The 10,440-nt window shown below is 44.6% G+C and overlaps 1 long non-coding RNA gene across 1 annotated transcript; it reads left to right on the plus strand.

Moving 5' to 3' along the window:
- Positions 1–1,742: 1,742 nt before the first annotated feature.
- On the plus strand, positions 1,743–9,431 carry LOC117803321. Its single transcript, XR_004627027.1, has 3 exons — positions 1,743–3,563; positions 6,217–6,376; positions 8,886–9,431. It is a non-coding gene; the product is annotated as an uncharacterized LOC117803321 (long non-coding RNA).
- Positions 9,432–10,440: the final 1,009 nt, after the last annotated feature.

A 10,440-nucleotide genomic window follows, 5' to 3' on the forward strand; every position in this document is an offset into this window, starting at 1 on the left:
ACCCATACTCACTCACTGTCTCCAATTCCCATTCTCTCTTGAACCCCCTGCTGTCAGGTCCTTATTCCCACCACTTCACTGGCCCCGCTCCCCTGACACATGGAATGCAGGAGTCCATTCTCAATCCTCATTTCATGTGAACTTTTCAGCGGTATTTGACTCCCCTGAATATCTCTTCCTGCTGGATGCGCTCTATGACACACTCGACTTCCAGAGTTTTCCTGTGGCCTTCCTTCTTCCTTACATTTTGCTCTTCTCAGACGCCTGTTCTGGTTCCTCCTTTCTCTGGCTTCGTATCTTTGGAATATCGGAGATAAGGCTCAGTCCTTCCTCTATCTGTATTCGTTCTACGGGTGATCTCATCCAGCCTCGTGGTTTTAAATAACATCTATGCGCTGGTGACTCCAGTTTATTTATCTCTAGTTCCTACCTCTCCCCTGAACTCTAAACATATATGCAACTGCCCCTTTGATATCTCCACAACCTGCGCTGCTTCTTTTTTCTTTTTAAGATGTTATTGATTTATTTGAGAGTGAGAGAGCATGAGCAGGGGGGAAGGGCAGAGGGAGAAGCAGACTCCCCACTGAGCAGGGAGCCCGATGGGGACTGGATCCCAGGACTCTGGGAGCGCGATCTGAGCCGAAGGCAGACGCTTCACCAACTGAGCCCCCTGGGCACCCCCCCCGCACTTCTTTAATAGACATCTCAGACTCAACATGTCCAAAATCGAGCTGTTGATTTTCTTCCCCACTCCCACCAGAAACCCGTTCCACAGTTTTCTCCCTCTCAGCTGTTGGCAACTCCATCCTTCCAGTTGCTCAAGCTAAAAACCTTTGGAGTCATCCTTGACTCCTGTTCTCATATTCTCTATCAATCCATCAAGAAGTCTTGTTGGTTCTACCTTCAAAATATATCCAGAATCTGACCTTTTTTTTTTTTTTACCACCTCCCCTGCTAACACCAAGGCACTACCATCTCTCACCAGGATTGCTAGAATGATCTCTTAAAGGGCCTTCTGCTTCCAAGCTTGCCTGTCTACAGTCTATTCTTCATGCCAGAGCGATCCCATCAAAATGTTAAGTCAGACCATGTCAGTCCTCTGCTCAGAACCCTTCAGTGGCTCTCACCTTACTCAAATTCAAAGCTAAAAATCCTTACAGTAGACTACAAGGCCTGCCAAGATCTGGCTTTCTAATCTGTGTCTAACCTCACCTTCCCGCGCTCTTCCCCTCCCTTTCTCCTCACGCTTCACGGGTCTCCATGCTCTTCAAACCCGCCTTCCTCAGCACTGGCTGCTCCCTAGGCCTGAAATGCTCCTCCCTGACGTATCCCCAAGGGATGGTCCTGCCCTTCATTCAGGGTTTTCATTGTGGGCTTTCCCAAACACCCTAATTGCGATTTCGAGAAACCTCTCTTCAAATACTTCTTTTTCTGCTTTTCCCCCCAAATTTCCGAAAATCAACTTCTAACATTCTATATGATTTACTAATTTACTATGCTTATAGTTTAATTGTTTTACCTTACTAAAATAAATGCAAGGCCCCCAAAGGCAGAAATGTTTTAAAAATCTGTTTTTTGGGATGCCTGGGTGGCTCAGTCGGTGAAGCGTCTGCCTTCGGCTCAGGTCATGATCCCAGGGTCCTGGGATTGAGTCCCACATTGGGCTCCCTGCTCATCAAAGAGTCTGCTTCTTCCTCTCCCTCTGCCTGCCGTGCCCCCTGCTTGTGCGCGCTCTCTGACAAATAAATAAAATCCTTTTTTAAAAAATCTGTTTTGTTCACTGATCTATTCCAAGCTCCAAGCCCATAGAAGTCACTCAGTACAGATGGGCTGAATACCCTGCCCTTTAATGATTCCGTCCCTTTATAAACCGCTGCTCCCTCTGCCTTCATCCTGGCTCTATCTACCTGGCACACCCCTGTTCTACTTGGAGAAGTCTCTTCCGATTTTCCCAAATTGCTTTCTTTTGCCCTCCTGTTGGCCCTCTTTTAACACCTGTCATTGTACTCTAATGATACATTTACATTCATTTATTTCCCTTACTAAACTGTAAGCTTTTTAAGGAAGGCACAATATCTAACTCACCTTTGTAATCCTAGCCTATCGCATTATCTATCTGGCTTGTGTATAGTAGGTTTTCAAACAATGAAACAGCAAACTGTCCTTACTGTGTTTGGTGCGGGGTTGATAAACAGCAGAGTTTGGTGGCAGTTTGCCACAGAGGGAGATGCAGGCCTGGGGGACTCGTTTCCTGGAGGCCTGCAGGCTGGGACTGCTCTAGAGCTGATAGCAGCTGAGTCACTCCCGCATCTCAGCCTCTAACTCGGAAACACAGATCGGGAGCCCTGATTAACAGCCCCTTCCTGGGCAAGGTGAGAGTGCAGGACTGCCGTTGCGTAAGGCCTGGGAGGGAAGAGTGAGCCGGTGGGCGGCAGAAGATCTTTTATAGAAGACCTAGCTTGAAATCTGAAAACCCCAGAAATTCCTTAAGAACTGACCATCTTAACTCCTTTCCTTGCCAAGCCTGCATGTCTGGATTTATATCCTTAGTAGAACTGAAGGAAGCACATCATAGGCAGGTTTATAACCCACGCTTTTCCTCCTTGGATTTACACATGCGACCTATGGATGGTTTTTATAAGAATCATCTGTTGGATACTTACGCAAAGTAGGAAAGGTTATCTTCAGGGGCTCTGAGTTTTAATGCATTCCAGTGTCGTCAAATCCAAAAGCAATGAAAACACTGTTGTGTGGTTTTGAATCATAGCCTCCTTGTTAAAATAGCTATTGTTTCTCCTAAAACAGCCTGCATTTCTACCTTGATGTCATCTCACTCTGGGCCTCAAGGGGGTATGGGACTTACTAGAACTAATGAATACATATAGTTCTGAGGTAACAGTGGATTCTAAGGTGATGATAGGAAATTAGTCACCAACTTTAGTGACCCTCAGGTGGAGTAGAATGAGAGCCACGTAAGCCCAGGATTGGTTAAACAAACAAACAAGTGATATCAGCCAAATAAAAATTAAGTCAGAAGTGGTGTTTTGATCATCACTGCTTGACCTGGGACCCTGTGAGCGTTTCACCTGCCTTGACTCTGCTGGTGGAAAGAAGTATGCCTTATTATGTGATGCTCACGTTACTAGGACATGGGGAAACTATCGTCCACTACACCCAAGGCTCCAGATCTTACCCCCACTGCACTGAGGCTAAATACCAAAGCCAAACGGCCCTTGATTCCAGACCCTTGACTTGGTTTGCTCTCCCATCACCATCTGACTCTTCATCCCAGAAGAAATCTGCCGATAAAGACTCAGTAATAACCTCGCAAAGTTATCAGTGCAGAGAACACAAATAGGTGACAAAACCCATCTCTTATCTCTCTTAAGACGGTATCTGTCGCTGCATGCTGCATGTTTTCCTTATTTGTCCATCTCTATGACAGCAAAGACCTCTTGCAGGTTAACAACAGAAGCCACCCGTCCTAGAAGATTGGAGACAAAATGTTACTCTCCTCACTTTCCACCCGCAAAAATGAGATGAAGTGGAACTATTTGCCTGAGGTGGGTGAGTCAGGAGCAGAAGACTGGAATGCAGGACTTGATTCCTGGTTTCCTGACCCTAACCACATCCTCCCTACGCTGGGATATTTAAGTTGCTTTTTGCACTGTGAGGGACAGGGGTAGGGAAGGGGATGGTTTGATTTTTATGTTTTTATTTAGAAATTTACTGACATCTGACCTCTAACCCACATGTAAGACACGCCAGTTAAACCCTAGCAGGAGTCAGTGATGATTCCTAATGTATAATTTGCGTCGGAGCCTCGGACACAACCATTTTTCCTGGGTCTTAAGCAACAGAATTGGTGAGGTGTGAATAAGGCTCAAAATAGAGAAGAGAATAAGACCAAAGAGGAGAGCCTAAAACCTAATCCTAAACATCTTAAAAGTTAAGTTAACCAGCGATCATAATTAATCACCCAGTCTCTACCCCTACCCATGTTTCAAAATAAGTTCTCAGTTTTTAAACTTGATATCAGAAGCTCAGATGACTTCACATAGAAGAGATTTAATAAACATAGCTTTTAGGGGCGCCTGGGTGGCTCAGTCGGTTGGGCATCTGACTCTTGATTTCAGCTGGGTCATGGGATCCAGTCCCGTGTAAGCCTCCACCTTCAGGGAGGGGTCAGCTTGAGATTCCTCTCCCTCTCTCTCTGCCCCTCCCCCACCTCATAGTGTGAAAGCTCAGCGCACTCTTTTTTTTTTTTAAGACTTTATTTATTTATTTGAGAGAAAGCGAGTGAGAGAGAGCGAGCACAGCTGGGGGCGGGGTTAGCAGAGGGAAAGGGAGAAGCAGACTCACCATGGAGCAGGGAGCCCAACGCCCGGCTCCATCCCAGGACACTGAGATCATGACCCCAGCAGAAGGCAGACGCCCAACTGACTGAGCCACCCAGGCACCCCATAAATAAAATCTTTAAAAAATAATAAATCTTTAAATAAATAAATAAATGTAGCTTTTAATTTAGACTTGCATTTTGCATCAGAGATTATAAGATCTTTGCCTTGTGCAATGATGGTCATATTCTCATGGGTTTTGGGGATTTTGTTGTTTTACTTTAGTTATCTACCAAAAGAGTCTAGGAATAAACAAGTAAACACAATGCATGCATTGTAATGTAGATTCTAAAACATGGCAAAGAAACCTTACCCAACTGGCCTTGGAAAATATAACCTTTGGGAAATCTTCCAGGCCAGTCATGATTGCTGTAGAGAAAATAACCAAATACTCATGGCTCAAAGGGCTTCTTCAACTGACAAGAAGTTCTAGTCTTTCAATACTAACACCTTCACTTGTGGAAATTCATCTCAGAATGCAGGAGCGGGTAGCATCTAGTTCCTCTGAGAATATTCTTCAATCAACAAGTTGTCCACTTAGCTAAGGGACAGCTTCCTGGAATTAAGACTGCAGAACCTAGGTTATAATTAACTCAGACTTCCTCCTCTTTTTGTACCTTGGCCATGACCTTAATCCTCACCTAGATTTTCCATCCTGTCTATGGATAAAAATTTGTTCTAAATTAGATCAACTGAACTCTAGTCCTGTTAGCCTAAGATAAGTTGGTGTTGGTGGCTAAAAGGAATCCTAAACCAATTTTAGACCATTTAGTTAGGCTTTAAGCATGGCTCAAAAAATTCCTAGACATCTCAGTGAGAGGACAATATTACCCTTTTTCTCCATTTAGGAAAGAGAGAAAGGAAGAAAGAGAGAGAGAGGGAGGGAAAGAAAAGAAAGAAGAAAGGAAAAGAAAGAAAGGAAGGAAGGAAAAGAAATCACTTGGTGTGTTAGGTCTAGTGAATTATTTCAGAGTAATTTGAAGGCAAGCAATGTCTCCAATTCTAGGAACTGCAGCATTGACAATACATAGAAAGAATGAAAAGGGGTGATAAAATGGGAGGGGCTTTGGAATTTAGCAGGTTTCACCCGCATGGATTTAAAGTCATATTTAAGTAGTGATCATCAGGGGCGCCTGGGTGGCTCAGTCAGTTAAGCCTCTGCCTTCAGCTCAAGTCAGCTACCAGGGTCCTGGGATCAAGCCCTGCATCGGGCTCCTCGCTCTCCCTCTGCCTGCTGTTCTCTCGGCTTGTGCTCTCTCTGTCAAATATATAAATAAATCTTTTAAAAAAAGAAAAAAAAAAAGTAATGATCATCAGTAGGTCCATTGCTACTGATCTAAAGAGCTCAAAGCCCAATCCTGTATGAGCTCCTCGGTTCTTAGAACTTTGCAAGAGAGAACGTTTACAGAATACAGAATAGAATCAAGTGCTTTGCAGGTGTGAAAGGTGAGATTCAAAGAAGCTGTTGCGAAGCTTCACACATGCGCAAGTCTTCCAGAAAAGAGCTAGCTTCACCTTACCTACTACATTAAGGAGAAAGTAGAAATTGTCCAGCATGGACTCCTTCAATTTCTTTCCCTTCACCTCAAACTGATCGGCTTCTAACTATCTCTTTCCTTCCTTTCTCTTGTCTAGACAGAGACATTTAGGACATTCTTTCCCAAACTGTCCTTCTATATCCGCTCTTGATTCTCTTCCTTTCTACTCTTCAGTCATCTCTCCCTATCCATTCTCCATTTGCATGTGTTCATTTATTGGTTCAACACACATTTATCATACTCTGTTATAGGTCATATAGACATCTTTCCTACCTTTGCAGGACTCATAGTCTAGTGGAAGAGGTAGCAGGATAAACGATCACAAACCGCACAATGACGATACAGCACGTAAATACGCACAACGGAAGTCCGCCTACTGTGCTACAGCAGTACACGCAGAAGAGGTGGAAGAAGGCTGGGGTGGACGGCGGGACACATGAGGTGGGTCTTAGCCAACCGGACAAGCGGGGAAGGAAAGCCATTTTAAGCAGAGGGAATAACATGCCCCAAAGTACGACCATACAAGAAAATTCAAGTTCGGTAAGGCAAGGACACAGGAATCAGAGGGTGTGTTTGGAGGTAAGAGGTGAGGGAGAGTCGGACCAAATAATAAAGGACGTTGAAGACGATAAGGAATTATTAAAGTATTTTACGTATTTATTAAAGTATGGTCTAATTTGCATTTTAGGAAGTTCAGTCTTGCAGCAGAGGCTGATCAGACTGGGAGCTATTACAGGAATCCTGAAGAGAGATGAGCAATTGGGGCTGCATGGTGGGGCCATTAGAAGATCTGATAGGGAAAGAGGCAAACTTCACTGTAAAGAGGAATTCGGTTTAAGGACATACAAGTGCGGGGCGCCTGGGTGGCTCAGTCGGTTGGGTTGTGTGGGTTCGAGCCCCACGTCAGCTCTCTGCTCCACAGGGGGCCTGCTACTCCCTCTCCCTCTGCCTGCCACTCCTCCTGCTTGTGCTCTCTCTCTCTCTCTCTGTCAAATAAATAAATAAAAATCTTTAAAAAAGAACATTTAAGAAATAAGGTGGGTAGTGTGGAGGTGATGAGAAATGGTTAGATTCAGGAGATATTGTGAAGATTGAGTGATAATACAAATGAAGATGTGTCTGAAATTTAAAAATTACACTAATATTACACTGCATGTTAAGTGGAGTTTAAAAAAAAACTTAAAAATAAGTAAATAAATACAAATTAAAAGTGGGTCCTGCCGGAGATGGACATTTGGGAGTCACAGGCACATGGAGGGTGGTTGGGGACTTGAGTAGAGGTGAGGCTGCTTGTGGGTACCTCCATGGGAGAAAGGCAGGCATTTTTCCATTGTTTATTCCTAATTCCCCAGCACCTAGAACTGTACCTGGAATTGAGTAAACAATCAGTAAGTTTCTTTTCTTTTTTTTTTTTAAGTATAGTTGACATACAGTGTGACATTAGCTTCAAGCGGCATACAGTAAGTATTTAAATAAATGAATGAAATACTGAAAAGAAAAGAGGGCTAAGAACATAACTCTGAGAGACACCAACATTGAGGGATGGACACGTGACAAGAAGCCAGTGCAGGGGTTTGAGATAGAACGTCGAGAGAGGTAGGAGGAAAAGCAGGAAGGAAAGAGTGGGGTCACAGACACCGAGGCGGGAGAACTTCCAGAAGTTCAACATAAAAGTCTCCACTAGTTTTAGCACCTGAAAGTCACTGGGTTTCTTTTGTGTCAGCAGTTTCGATGGGGGTGGCAGGCAGATGACGGTGGTTTGAAGCATATGGGGGTGATGGTAAGGAACCCGGGGCTGTGAATGTAGGTATTCTTTTCAGAAACTTGGCTGCATCATCATCAGGCAATATTTTCGATTTACTTATTTTCCGACCTAGGCAGCCCTTGTAATCCATCATGCTATAATAAATGAATATGTATATATATATCCATCCAATTCACTTATTCATTTACTTATCTGCTCATCCTCACTTCTCTTTCTCTCAAGCCCTACACTTAATACACCAGCAAATTCTCACTCCATCTTCATAACAGACCCTGAACCTAACCATTTCTCATCACCTCCACACTGCCAACCAAGGTCAAGACTCCCTCATCTCGTCGCCTCGACCAGTGTAGTAACCTTGCACAGATTTCCCTGCTTTCACCCTTTCCTCCCTCGTCTATTCTTCTTCTTTTTTTTAAAGATTTTATTTTTGAGTAATCTCTACACCCAACATGGGGTTCGAACACACAACCCCAACAAGAGTCACATGTTCCACTGGCTGAGCCAGCCAGGTGCTCCTCCCTCTTGTCTATTCTTTTTTTTTTTTTAAAGACTTTTTATTTATTTATTTATTTGACAGAGACAGCCAGCGAGAGAGGGAACACAAGCAGGGGGAGTGGGAGAGGAAGAAGCAGGCTCACACCAGAGGAGCCTGATGTGGGGCTCGATCCCATAACGCCGGGATCACGCCCTGAGCCGAAGGCAGACGCTTAACCGCTGTGCCACCCAGGCGCCCCATCCTCTTGTCTATTCTTATACCAGCAGCCACAGTCATCCTCCCAAATGCTAAGTCATACTTTGTCAGTCCTCTCTTTAGAACCCTCCAATGATCTGTCCTCTCATTTCCAGTCCCCGTATAATCTGAAACGCTTCCCCCATTACTCTGCTCACCTCATCTCCAACCACTATTCCCCTTGGCCACACCGGCCCTCTTGTTGTGCCCTGTACGCACTCCACCTCAGGCCTTCTGCATTTTCTGGTTTGTGCTCAGAACACTCCTTCCTCAGACATCATCAGTCCTCCAGCACTCTGTCCAAACACCCAAAGGTCTTCCCCCGGCCGTCCTTTATGAACGATTGCACCTCGGCCTCTCCCAGCTCTCGCTTCTCTTTGTCCTGCTCAATAGTACTTGTCACCACCTGACCTATTATAGTCACTTATTTATTGTCTGTTTCCCTTCACTAGACTGTGAACACCTACAAAGGACGCCTTCCAAGAGCACGTCCTCCGGAGAAGCGGAGATAAAGATAACCAAGAAAACTATCCCTGCCCTTGAGGAACCCACACTTCAGTGAGTCATATAACCTACCAAGTAATTAGAATGGAAATGCTCAAAGCGGTTGGATGCGAGAGTCTGGGCCCCGAGGAGCAGTGCGGTTTGGGGCACTCTTCAGCCTGGGTAGTAGTTAAAACCATGAGTTCACCCAAAGAGAATGTAAGAAATGAAAAGCACTCAGGAGACACCCGTGTTTAAGGGGTGAAGGTCAGAGAAAGGAGGCCAAGAAGGAATAATAGTAATCAAAGACGCGAGGAAGAGCTGGAAGAATGAGCCACGGACGTCAGCCCTCCTAGAGCCTTAATATCGCTAATATTCCTCACAATTCACTGTGTGTCAGCTACTGTTCTAAGCATGTTTCATATGTTCACACATATGACCCTTATCCTACAGAGAAAACAGATTCACCCACCCAAGGGCACACACCTACTAAGAAATAAAGATCAGAATCCCAGCAGTCTTAATCACCGTGTTGTTATCTGTCATCCTATGTAGGCTGATCCTCTCTATTTCTTTCCTATTTTATTGAGCACCTACTAAGGGTCAGGCATTCTAGGCCCTGGATGTAGAGTTAGAGTAGGAAGGCAGACAAGGTCCCTCTCCTCATGGAGCTCATGTCCTTGTGGGGGAGACTGCCACTGGACAAGTCAGCGGATGCATGACAGACAACAAGTCCTTGGGGGGGCCTGGCTGGCTCATTGGTGGAGCACGCGACTCTTGATCTCAGGGTCATGAGTTCAAGCCCCACATTGGGTGTGGAGCGTACTTCTAAAAAATAAAATAAAAACAGACGATAAGTGCTGTGAAGACAAATGAAGTGGGGTATGGTTTTGTGAATGATAGGTGGTTGCCTCTCTGAGGAGGAGACATGTAAGTAGAGATCTGAAGGAAGTGATAGAGGGAGCCAAGAGGATATCTGGAGGAAGGACATTCCAGGCAGAGGGTACGGCAGGTGCAGAAGCCTTAAGGTGTGAGTGTGCCCGGTGTGTTCCAGGAACTGCAAGGAGGTCAGTGCAGGGGGAGGACCATGAACTAGGGAGAGAGAGGCAGGCAATAAATTCAGAAAGATATGGGAAGGTTTCCAGGACATAGAAGTGAAATATTTCACATAACTGAAATAAATGAAGGGATCAGGCATATTAGCTTGTATGTTATAATCACATTGAGTAAAAGAATGTGTGTGTATCCATATATAGAGAGAATTTATATATATATATATATGCTTCTGTATATTCTGAAATATTAGATAACAAACTTAACAGTGATTACCTTTTGAGGGAGGGAAGAGACATTATACTGTTCTACACTACTTGAAAAATTTCACCTTGCATACATTACTTTTATAATAATCAAAAATTAGCTTAAAAAGCAACCGCAAGTGACCTCCACTCGCTTCTCCTTTGTCCTTTTCGTTTCCTCCTCAACCAAGTCCAGTCTGACCTCGGACTTCGCCTTTGCCCTGCT

This window comes from Ailuropoda melanoleuca, chromosome 8 (assembly GCF_002007445.2).
Source record: "Ailuropoda melanoleuca isolate Jingjing chromosome 8, ASM200744v2, whole genome shotgun sequence".
Classification (NCBI taxonomy): domain Eukaryota; kingdom Metazoa; phylum Chordata; class Mammalia; order Carnivora; family Ursidae; genus Ailuropoda; species Ailuropoda melanoleuca.